The sequence below is a fragment of the Macrotis lagotis genome, chromosome X, assembly GCF_037893015.1.
Source record: "Macrotis lagotis isolate mMagLag1 chromosome X, bilby.v1.9.chrom.fasta, whole genome shotgun sequence".
In the NCBI taxonomy this organism is placed as follows: Eukaryota; Metazoa; Chordata; class Mammalia; order Peramelemorphia; family Peramelidae; genus Macrotis; species Macrotis lagotis.
The window spans coordinates 124,062,823-124,075,465 of record NC_133666.1 but is presented as its reverse complement, the minus strand read 5'-3'; the positions used below and the strand labels follow the sequence as shown (position 1 = coordinate 124,075,465).

The 12,643-nt window shown below is 35.9% G+C and overlaps 1 protein-coding gene across 1 annotated transcript in view; it reads right to left on the bottom strand.

The window, feature by feature from the left end:
* Positions 1–1,227: 1,227 nt before the first annotated feature.
* Positions 1,228–12,643, bottom strand: part of LOC141502400 (acyl-coenzyme A synthetase ACSM1, mitochondrial-like) — a 90,624-nt gene continuing 79,208 nt past the window's right edge. The window contains exon 15 of the mRNA XM_074207121.1: positions 1,228–1,635. The gene's annotated coding sequence lies outside the window, so the exon portion shown is untranslated. The remainder of the gene's footprint in view (positions 1,636–12,643) is intronic.

The following is a 12,643-nucleotide window of genomic DNA, read 5'->3' as shown; positions in this document are numbered from 1 at the left end:
AAGAAGCATTTACTAAACATTTACTTTGTGTCAGAACCTAGGTGCTAAACTTCCAGAAAATAAACACAAACAAAAAGGAAGATAGTTCCTGAACTTAAGGAATTTATATTCTAATGATAAAGACAGAATACAAAAGGGACCTGAAAAGTGTGAAAGTGTAGGGGCCGCTAGGTGGCACAGGGAATAGAGCACCGGCCCTGGAGTCAGGAGGACCTAAGTTCAATTTCGGCCTCGGACACTTAATAATTTCCTAGCTGTGTAGTCTTGGGCAAGCCATTTAACCCCATTGCCTTGCAAAAACCTTTAAAAAAGTGTGAAAGTGTGGGTATGTGGCAGAGAGGTTTGAAGTCCAGAAATTCAGGGACAGAACTAGGAGGGGAATGAAGGTTGGACCTCTCCACAAAATAGAGGTCCCAGGAGGAAATCAATAATGAAACAAATGACTTTCTGATGAAAGAATATAGCAGGGTGAGAAGACCCTAGGTCTTCAGTATGCTATATCAGCTGAAACAGGCTTTTGAAGTCCAGAAGCTCAGGGGGCAGAGACTGGAGGAGAGAAGGGGATCATCCATGATCAGAGAAAGAAACAAAAAACAGAATAGCAGGCAGTCAAAACTTTGAGGACTAGTCTCAGGCTCATCTAAAAAAATTTGCTTTTACAGCCATCTGTGAGCAGTTGCTCTACCTGCCTGAGGCAGGGAAGTGAAAGGCATCTCCTTTCTACCCTTGGAAGTTCAAGGAAGAGCTTTTGGAGTACGATCTTCAGAGGAGAGGAAGGCAAGAGAGCTATGGCAGAATAGTTTTCTCCTTTTAAGCCTTCTGAGTGGACAGCTTTTTCTGCTCAATGGCCCTCCCACAAGAATCAATCATCATCAGTAAGGGATAGCTTTGTCAACTCAAAGTACAAGTTCTTCACACTTGAGCTAGAACACTTGTCTTTCAAGAAGTGGGGAAATGGTGGTTCTTCCTTCTGTCCTTCCTTCTCCTCTTTCTCCTTTTTTTCACATTACTACAATAGTCATGGTGTAAAAGCAAACATAATTTCCTCCCAACAACCCCCCACCCCGCGATCCCAAGAAAGAGAAACCTCAAAAAATAAAATGAGAGAAATAACAGTGTGCTTTGAACTGTATTCAGATACCATCAACTCTGTTTTTTGAATGGATAACATTCTTTTTTAAAAATTGTATTTCAAATTTTACAATTTTTCCCCCAATCTTGCTTCCCTCCCTGCCACCTTCCATAGAAGGCAACTTGATAGTCTTCACATTGTTTCCATGCTATACATTGATCAAAATTAAATATGTTGAGAGAGAAATCATATTCTTAAGGGAAAAATTAAATATAAGAGATAGCAAAATTACATAATAAGATAACTTAAAAAAATTAAAGGTAATAGTTTTGGTCTTTGTCTAAATTCCACAATTCTTTCTTTAGATACAGATGATATTCTCCATCACAGATATCTTAAAACTGTCTCTGCTTGTTGCACTGATGAAATGAGCAAGTCCATTAAGACTGATCATCAACCCCATGTTGTTCTTGGGTATACAATGTTCTTCAGTTTCTGTTCATCTCAGCATCAGTTCATGCAAATCCTTCCAGGCTTCTCTGAATTCCAATTCCTCCTGGTTTCTAAAATAACAATAGTGTTCCATGACATACATATACCACAGTTTGCTAAGCCATTCCCCAACTGATGGACATTTACTCAATTTCCAATTCTTTGCCACCACAAACAGGGCTGCTATGAATATTTTATTATGTGATTTTTTTTTACCCTTTTTCATGATCTCGTCAGTATATAGACCCAGTAGTGGTATTGCTGGATCAAAGGGTATGCATATTTTTACTGCCCTTTGGGTGTAATTCTAAATTGCTCTCCAGAAAGGTTAGATAAGTTCACAGCTCCACCAACAATGTATTAGTGTTTCAGATTTCCTACATCCCTTCCAACATTGATCATTGTCTTTTCTGGTCACACTGGCCAGTCTGAGAGATATGAAGTGGCACCTCAGAGATACTTTAATTTGAATATCTCTAATCAGTAATGGTTTAGAGCAATTTTTCATATGACTATGGATCATTTTTATTTCCTCATCTGTAAATTGCTTCTGCATATCCTTTGACTATGTGTCAATTGAGAAATGGCTTTTTTTAAAATAAATTTGACTATATATTTTAGAAATGAGCTCTTTGTCAGAAATACTAGTTGTAAAACTTGTTTCCCAATTTACTGCATTTCTTTTGATCTTGGTTATAGTGATTTTGTTTGTACAAAAGCTTTTTAATTTAGTGTAATCAAAATTATCTAGTTTGTTTTTTAATGATGTTCTCCATCTTTTCCTTGGTTATAAACTGCTTCCCATCTATAGATCTGACAGGTAAGGTATTCCTTGATCTCCCAGTTTGCTTAAAATATTGTCTTTTATGTCTGAATCCTTCCCCATTTTGATCTTATCTTGGTACAGGGTGTGAGATGTTGGTCTAATCCAAGTTTCTGCCATACTAACTTCCAGTTTTCCCAAAAGTTTTTTTTATTGAAGAGAGAGTTTTTAATACCAGAAGCTGAACTGCTATTTCTTTTAGCATCTAGTCCATTCTACTGATCCACCACTCTATTTCTTTATAATATAATTTTAGATTATAATGCTTTATATATCATATACATTTTTAGATTCTGATGCTTTATAATATAATTTTAGATCTGGTAGGGTTAAACCACCTTCTTTTGCACTTTTTTCATTAAATCCCTGATATTATTGACTTTATTTCTCCATGTGAATTTACTTACAATTTTTTCTAGCTCATTAAAGTAATTTTTTGGGAATTTGATTGGTAAGGCACTAAATAATAGTTTAATTTAGGTAAAATTGTCATTTTTATTTTATTAGCTCAGCCTGTCCATGAGCAGGATAGCATTCTTTATCATAATCCATTAGAGAAGTTGCTTCAATATTTTTTCCCCACAGTTACTATTGCTAGCTGTATTTCCCCCATCCTATTCTTCCTCATCCTCATTTATTCTATTCTTATTATATACCCTCTTCCATGGCTTTCCCCTCTCTCTTCTACCATCTCCCCCTCCCCACCCCTCACCCTGTTCCTTTTCTCCCATCCCTTTCCTTTCCTATTTTCCTCGAATAGGATAGATTTCTATACCCCATTGAGTATATATGTTATTTCCTCTTTGAGCCACTTTCAATGAGAGTGAAGACTCACTCACTCCCCCTCACCTTCCCCCTTCCACTTCAGTTCAAAACCTTTTTCTTGCATCTTTTATATAACCTAACTTATCCATTCTACCTCCCCTTTCCCTTTCTCACAATACATTCCTTTTTCACTTATTAACTTCATCTCTATAATATATTATACATTCATATTCAGTTTCCTCCTGTGCCTTGTCAATATATACTCCTCCTAACTACCCTAATAAATGAGAAGGTTCATATGAGTTATTAGTATCATCTTCTCATGCAGAAATACAAGCAGTTCAACATCATTAAATCCCTTGTAATTTATCCACAATTATGCTTCACCTGAATCCTGTACTTGAAGGACAGACTTTCTATCTCTGGTCATTTCAACAAGAAAGTATAAAATTCCCTGTTTCATTGAATATCCATATTTTCCCCTGAAAAAGGATGTTCATTTTTGCTGGGTGGTTGATTCTTAGTTGTAATCCAACCTCTTTTGCATTTCAGAATATCATATTGCAGTCCCTGCAAGCCCTTGATGGTAAATCCCTTTTGATCCTGACTGTAGCTTCATGATATTTGAATTGTTTCTTTCTGGATGCTTGTAATATTTTCTTCTTGACTTGGGAGTTCTTGAATTTGACTATAATATTCCTGGGGGATTTCATTTTGGGAATTTCTTTCAGGAGGTGATCAGTGGATTCCCTCAATTCTATTTTACTCACTGCCTCTAGGAAATCAGGCTAAATTTCCTGGAAAATGAAGTCTAGTCTCTTTTCCTAGTCATAATTGTGAGGTTGCCCAATAATTTTTAAATTATCTATCATAGATCTGTGTTCCAGGTCAGTTGTTTTTCCAATGAGATATTTCACATTTGCTCTAGTTTTTCATTCTTAAATTTAATTCATTTATTTATTTTCACATTATTACAATAGTCTTGTTGCAAAAGTAAACATAATCTACCCTTCCCCTATCAAGATAGAGAAGCCTCAAGAAAAATAAAATGAGAAAGGATAAAAAAAGTATACTTCAGTCTGTGTTCAGATACCATTAGCTCTGTATCTAGGATGAACAGCATTTTTTATCTTAAGTCCATAAGAGAAGTTACTTCAATATTTTTCCCCATAGTTTCTATTGCTAGTTGTATATCCCTCCATTGTATTCCTCCCTACCCCTATTTATTCTATTCTCTCTCTCCTTTCACCCTGTCACTCCTCAAAAATGTGTTGTATCTGACTACCCTCTCCCATGATCTTCCCTCTCTTTTATGACCTACATTCCCCTCCCCCTTCCCCTTCTTCCATCCCTTACCCTCCTATTTTTCCTTTGGGATAAGATGTATTTCTATACCTTATTAAATGTGTATGTTATTTTCTCTAAGCCACTTCCAATGACAGTGAAGGCTTACTCATTCCTCCTCAACTTTCCCCTTCCACTCCATTGAAAAAGCTTTTTCCTTGCTTCTTTTATGTGAAGTATCTTAGGTTATTCTACCTCTCCTTTCCCTTTCCCCCAGTACATTCCTTTCTCCCCCATTAACTTCATCTTTATAATAATATATTATACCTTCATATTCCTGTGCTTTGTCTATATATGCTCCTTCTAACTACCCTAATAAATGTGAATATTCTATGAGTTATCTGTATCATCTTCCCATGAAGAAATACAAACAATTCAACATCATTAAATCTCTTTTAATTTGCCTTTCCCTTCCACCCTCTCTATGAGTCCAATAATTGAAGATCAAATTTTCTGTTAAGCTCTGGTCATTTCCACAGGAAAGTTTGAAAGTTTCATTTCCCATTTCATTGAATGTTCATCTTTTCCCCTGAAAGAATATATTCAGTTTTTCTGGGTAGTTGATTCTTGGTCCAAGCTCCTTTTACCTTCCAGAATATCATAGTCCAAGCCCTACAAGCCCTTAGTGTAGAAGCTGCTAAATCCTGTGTAATTCTGACTGTAGCTTCACAATATTTGAATTGTTTCTTTCTGGTTGCTTGTAATATTTTCTCCTTGACTGGGAGTTCTGGAATTTGGCTATAATATTCCTGGGAGTTTTCAGGAAATCATCAGTGGATTCCCTCCATTTCTATTTTACTCTCTGCTTCTAGGATTTCAGGGCAATATTATTGGATTATTTCTTTAAAAATGAAGTCTAGGCTCTTTTCCTGGTCATGACTTTCAAGTAGCATCATAATTTTTAAATGATCTTTCCTGGATCTGTTTTCTGGGTCAGTTTTTTTCAGTGAAATATTTCACATTTTCTGTTTTTCATTCTTTTGGTTTTGTTTTATTGTTTGATTTTTCACAAAGTTATCAGCTTCCCTTAGCTTCATTCTACATTTGAAGGAATTATTTTCTTCAGAGAGCTTTTTTATTCCCTTTTCTATCTGGTCAATACTGCTTTTTAAGGCACTCTTCTCATTGATCTTTTGAACAGCTCTTTCCATTTGACCTAAACTGATTTTTTAAAAAAAATTTTTTTTTCTAAAATGATTTTTAACATGTTATTTTCTTCAGTATTTTTGGTATCTCCTTCACCAAGCTGCTGACTTGGTTTTCATGATTTTCCTGCATTGATCTCATTTCTCTTCCCAAATTTTCCTCTATGTTCCTTTCTTGATTTTCAAAATCTTTTTGGAGCTCTTCCATAAACTGAGACCAATTCATATTTTTCTTGGAGTCTTTGGATAAAGAAGCTTTGGCTTTGTCAACTTCTAAATGTGTATTTTGATTCTCCATGGGGCCAAAGGAATTGCCTATGGTCAGATTCTTTTTCTTCTGTAGTTTACTCATTTCCCCAGACTATGACTTGTTTTTAACTCTTTGTTAAAAGGAGGTTCTGCTTCCAGGGTGAAGGACACATTTTTCCAAACTTTTGAGGGTTACCTCAATTCATGAGAGGCTCTGATAGCTCTCCTAGCTTGTGCTCTGGTCTGTGAATGACCACAAACACTCCTCTCTGCCCTGGAACTGTAAGGAGGGCCCCTGCTCCATTAGGTCAGTAACGCTCAACCTAGATCTGAGTATGGGTAAATCAACAGAGTTCTGCCCCAGGGAGAGTGGAGAGACTTCAGCAGTCTCTCTTGACCCTCTTACCATCCATGGACTGAGCACTCTGGAAGCAGCTGCTGGTTGACTCCCTGATGAGCATAGGCCTACTTGCAGTTTCTGAGTTGGACTGGACTCTGCATTCACTCTGGTGTGGCAGAGTTTTTCTGCAGATCTTTCAAGTTGTCCATGGCAATATCTGGGCTGAGAGGTCTGGAAACTGCCCCCCCCCACTTCCCCAGACCCAGGCACCCCAGGGACCTAGGTGTCCCATGAGCTGTTCTTGGAGGGCTGACCGGTGCAACCTAGGCTGTGCTGTGGCCTTTTCTGACCCTGTTGTTACACATCCTTCTAGTGGATCTTCCAAGTTGTCTTGGGCTAGTAAATTGTTTTGCTCGGTCTTTTTGTGGATTCTGTCACTCTAGAATTTGGCTAGAGTCATTATTTAAAAGTACTTGGAGTGGTCTGAGGGAGAGCTCCTGGGATTTCCTACCTTTACTCTGCCACTTTGGCTCTGCCCCCTAAAATAGAGTCTTAATAAATATTTATCAACCAACCAACTGACTGACTACAGAAATTAGCAAGCAGGTAAACAATTTAGACAATATAATTTATGCAAGTGAGTGAATCAGGAAAACAATTTATACAATGATGTTTTGGTTGGTTGTTTCAGTTTTGTCTCATGGTCTCATTTGTTTCATGATCTCATTTGGGGTAAAAAAAAATCCTGGAGTGGTTTGCCATTTTTTTTCCAGGTTCATTTTATAGATAAGGAAACTGAGATAAACAGGATTAAGAGACTTGCCTAGGGTCACAAAACTAGTAAGTGTCTGAGGCTACTTTTGAACTCAGGAAGATGAGTACAATGTTGTAATGGAAAAGGGCAAAGAACTCTGGCCAATGCAGTCAATTATCAAATGGACTGATGATGAAAGATGTTACTCTCCTCCTCCTGGCAGAGACAATGGACTCTAGATGCAGAATGAGACATACAATTTTGGACATTGACTATGTTGTTTTGTTGTTCAGTCATGTCTATCTATGTTTTCTTTGCAAAGAGACTGGAGTGGTTTGCAATTTCCTTATCCAATACACTCCCATTTTCCAGATGAGGAACTAAAACAAATATGGCTCAAATGATTGTCCTAAAGTCACATAGCTAGTAAGTGTCTGAGGACAAATTTGAATTCAGATCTTCCTGATTCCAGGCCCAGAGTTCTATCCACTGCCTTAGATAGTGAACAACAGAGCTGAATTTGAATCCAGGTCCTCTGAGTAAAAATCTAGTGCTTTCCCTTTTAATTCCAAGACCAGTACCATATCCATTTTGTTCTGCTATCTTTCTAGAAATGATTGTCTTAATTTAAACAGATATATTAGAATTTTCTTCTCATTCTTCTCAACCTGAACTTTATAAGGCAAACATGGTTTCCCATGGAACCCAGCTTTATTTTAATTCTTTTGGATGTAACACAGATCAGTCCTTTTTTAAACAATGGGTGAAAGAAAGTGGAAAAAACTCATCTGTACATTTTAGGGAGATAGAGGCAGACCTCATTATAGGAAAAGAGTATATTCTTAAGAGAAACATATTTCTGAATAGCAAGGAAGAACTTTTCCAAAGCTTCTTCTTGTTTCTTTCACCCTCCCTAACATGGAGAGCCTCCTGAAAGAATGAACATAATCCTTGCTCCATAATGCTCCTTTTAGACCCTCCCTCTGCCATAGTCATCAGTAAACACATTTCCTTTAAAGTTCATTGTACCCTGGTCAGATCCTTGTTGCTGTCATCTATAGACCTAAACAAGGTCAGCATCTTTCTCATAGTCATTATCTCCACCCCTGCTCTTTTCATATACCTTGGTTTTCCAGTCCCTCAATTATTCAACTTCAATTGGCATAACCACACATAGAAATGTCCTTACCTTACAATACTAAAATTGTTCCAGAGACAATAATTTCTAGTTAGGCCTCAGCCCTTTCTAGTCTCCCAGTTGTAAGCACTCTATGTCTTTCTAAATTATGATTCATTTACTTACTGACTGGATATATGCTATGTACTCAAAGTAGACTGGGAGACAAGAGACCCTTTTAGTTTTTCTCTTTGTACCCCAGCACCGAAAATATTGTCTTATTTATACTAGGTACCTAATAGAAGTTTGTTGAATTGAATAAGGAAGCAGAGTTCCAAAACAGGTCAAAACTTTGGAGATCCTTTAACTTGTCTAGTAACTAATAGGACAAGAGGAGTGGGTTTGGTCCTAGTGACTAGGTATTCAATATCCCAGTTCTGGTTTTCTTCTTCCCAAGCCATAGAATAGGACTCTGAAATGCTGTGTTTTTAATTTGCAAAATCCAAATTCTAGCCATTTTCTTCTTGAAGACAATGTAGTGATTGAAACAGGTTGTTAGAAATTTACCAGCTGACAAGTCCGGTAGGTTTTGTACTCTCTTTGCTAGCTCAGAGAAAGAAAGCAGAACTTAAATTTGAAGTAAGATAGAGATGGGTCACTGTGGAGAAGAAGCTTGACTGAAGTCATTGAATCAACACAGAATTCAAATTAGAAAGTATCTTACTGGTGCAATGACTCCATTTTACAGATGAGGAAACCAAGACCCAAAAAGGTGAATTGACTTGAACAACACCACAGAGTTTTTTGGTTGTAGAGTTGGGACCTGAACCCATGTCACCTTTCTCTCAGGCCATTGCTCATTCTACTAAAACCTGTTACTTCAACAAAAGTGGATCAGTAATATAGAGTAATATAGATAGTCATAAGTACATTCCAGGACCAGATACATTGTAGACCCAATGCAAACAGGGATCTTCGGAATGTAGCTTTAGAGATGAAATGGATTTAAAAGACAATCTAATTCAAGATTTTATAAATGAGGAATCCAAGAACCAGTGAAGGACAGCTAGCTGACTCAATGGATATAGAATGAGGTCTGGAGTCAGGAAGACAGTTAAAATTCTTCTGACACTAGTTGTGCCAGCCTGAGTAAGTCACTTTAACATTTGCTTCAGTTTTCTTATCTGTAAAATAGAATAATAATAGTACCTATCTCCCAGTATTGTTGTGAAGATCAAATGAGATAATAATTATAAAGAGTTTAGTCCTTGGCACATGGTAAATACCACGTAAAAGTTAAACATTAGCTATTATTATGAAGGGAAATGATTTGCCTAAGATCACACAGATAGCAAGCATGAAAGGTAAAACTTGAATCTAGTTCTTCTGACTCTCTAGCCAGTACTCTTTTCATTATCTCACTCATACTCCTGCTACTCACAGGATGGTCAAGGTTAACCACTGCATCCTGGTCCATCTGTTGTCTGGCCACTGGACCCAGATGGCACCAGAGAAACAAATGAGGGTAATGACTTTGCACAGCCTTCCCTCACTTATTCACATGCAAATCATAACATCACATCCTGGCAGAACTGGAATTTGAACTCAAGCCCTATGGCTCAAGTTCTATATGTTCTTCTATATTAAGCTCTTCCAATTTATTTGACTTCAAAATGAAGTTGTAAATACAAAAAGAGTTTAAACATATATATATATATATGTTTAACAATATATATGTAAACATCATGTATATATATGTAAACATGCATATATAGGCATACATACTGAGAGCGAAAGAGAGGGGGACAAAGAGAGAAAGAAAAGGTGCTATTGGAAATGAAGCCATATCATTACTAAACATGTATGAACCTAGTGGTATAGCATCCAGATTCCTAGAGGAAAAACTGAGTGAATTACTAGGAGAAATATATAGCAAAACTACTACTACTACTACTACTACTACTACTACTACTACTACTACTACTACTATTATTATTTCAATTTTTTCAACTATCTGTTTCCCCTCTTGCCATATTCATGGGTATAATTCTTAAAGTCCTAGTAATGCCAGTTCAGTGAGTCAGGGTTCATGTCTAGTTTAGAGATGCAGCTAACTAAATCATCACAACATTGGAATTTTAGGTGAGATACATTTCAAGAACATACATGCAAGTCACATCATTTAGCATAGTATCCTAAGAGCATAGAATTCTTTGAACATAGGGTACACAGTGGGTATTACCTAATGGAAATGACCCAACATGATTAAGGCAATGATGCATAACCGAGTGACCTGCTCATTTTGGGAGTGAAGAACTTTTATGTCCAAAAGAGAGGCTGAGAGGGGAAGTACTCAGCACTCTGGTGGTCCTAGCTGGGGATTTTATTATTATATTTCATATCCTTTTGTGCAAAAAAATTTAGGGGAGACTGGAGCTCAGGATAAGTGGTATATTTCTCCATACCTGTGGATATGTAGTCATATACTGGAAAAAAGGGCAAATAGTTCAATTTGTCTGATTCATAGATTTTATAAAGGGTAGTAATGTGAAATAAAGCTAGAAAGGTAGGGTGGGTCAGATGAACAGGACCTAGAAAATCAGGTTATGGAGTCTATAGTTTCTTGGGCAAGTTCCAAATACAATTGGCAACTTGTGAAGGTTTTTTGGGTAGGGAAATTATGTAATATCAATCATTCATTAAGGAAATTATTTTTGGCAGCAGTATTAAATATAGATTAGAGGCAGTTGAGAGACCAGACAGAATGGGATCAGGTAAGTATTATTTTTACTAGCGGGTGGGTGAGTGCAAAAAGGTTTTGTCTTTGGTTAAAAGAGTTTCAGGTGACAAGGAATGTGATGAAGAAAGATTTATTGGGTGGGGAAGATATTGTTTTGTTCCTGAATTGTTATTATGCCTAACTGCAACCCTGAGGATAAGCCTTCTTTAACCATTTTGGTCTAACTGAATAAGAAATAACTGGTCTATCTTTCTCTCTTCATATTTTTTTATTCTTCAGTTTTTCTTTTCAATATTCTTCAAAATTTCTTCTCTCACTCAGAGTTAAGCCTTTCTGACTCAAGGGATGTAGAATTCTACTCCTGTTCTCCACAACTTCTATTTTGAGTCTCTCCTCCCTTTCTGTAGCTTGATTATTTTGCTGTTGTTCTCTCTGAATAGGCCAACAGTCTTGGCTTCCCTCAAAATCTTGGCTCCAAGTCTTTTTTCCTATAAAACTCTGATCTACAAACATTACCAGTATTGTTTATTGGTTCTGTGAAAGCAGTGGATTAGGAAAAATAATGTTTCAAGGAATAGTTTGTTCCATAAGAACAAAATTGAGTCAAACCTCAGTGAAGATGGCATTATCTGGATCATAGACTAAACTAAGAAGGAAGAGAAAAAGCTGCATTAGTAAAGACTGGGTTAAGTGGGTGGTCTAATGTTATAGTAGGGGTGAAGAATTAATTGATTAAAACTGAATATAGTAACAATGACTTTATTGTTAAAATACTTTTTTGGTTATTTTTGATTTTATCTCTTCTTAGACTTTCAGAAAGTCTCTTTTTGTTTCTACTTGGGTTTTTTGATTTTTTTGTTTTTCTGCTTTTTTGAAATTTATGAGCCCAATTCATTAATTTGTTCTTTTTTAAAAAAAGGTGCTAATAAAAATGATTATATATATAATATACATATAATATATTTCCCCTTAATGATTACTTTGACTATGTCCCCCAAATTTTGTGTTATCATCTTATTATTGTCATTTTCTTGACTAAAATTATTTATTGTTTTATGTCTTTTTAATTCACAATTTTAAAGAATTATATTATTTTTTATTTAAATTTGCATCTTTACTTCTAATACCTTTCACAAATTATAATTGCTATTGCATTGTACAATAAAGGATGTGTTTAAGTATTATACCCTTCTGCATTTGCATGAGATTTTTATTCCCTAACATATGTTCATTTTTTTGTAAATGTGACATGCAAAGCTGAGAAATATTTATAATCCTTTCAATTAGGATTCAGTATTTTCCAGAGATCTATCAAATCTTACTTTTCTAAAATTCTCTTCAGATCTTTAATTTCTTTTTTATTTGTCTTTTTGTTAGATTTGTCTAGGTATACACAGAAGTATTCAACTATTATAGTTTTGCTTTCTATTTCATCTAGTTTATTAGCCTTTTCTTTAAGTACTTAAATACAATGCCATTTATAGCACAAGTATACTAAAGTATTGATGTTATTTTATTATCAATGCTATCTTTAAACATAATGTAGTTTCTATGCTTATCTCTTTTTAAAAAATAATTTAAAAATATTTTTTCCAGTAATATGCAAAGGTGTTTTTTTACATTCATCCTTTTGTAAGCTTCTGAATTCCACATTTTCCTATCACCCTGCCTTCCCCCTGACCCCCTTCCTTTGGATGAGGATAGCATTTTCCATAAGTGGTCTCACAGGACTGACCTTGGTCTCTGAACTACTGAGAAGAGCTGTGTCCATTATTTCATAACCATGTCTATTTTTTGTGTTC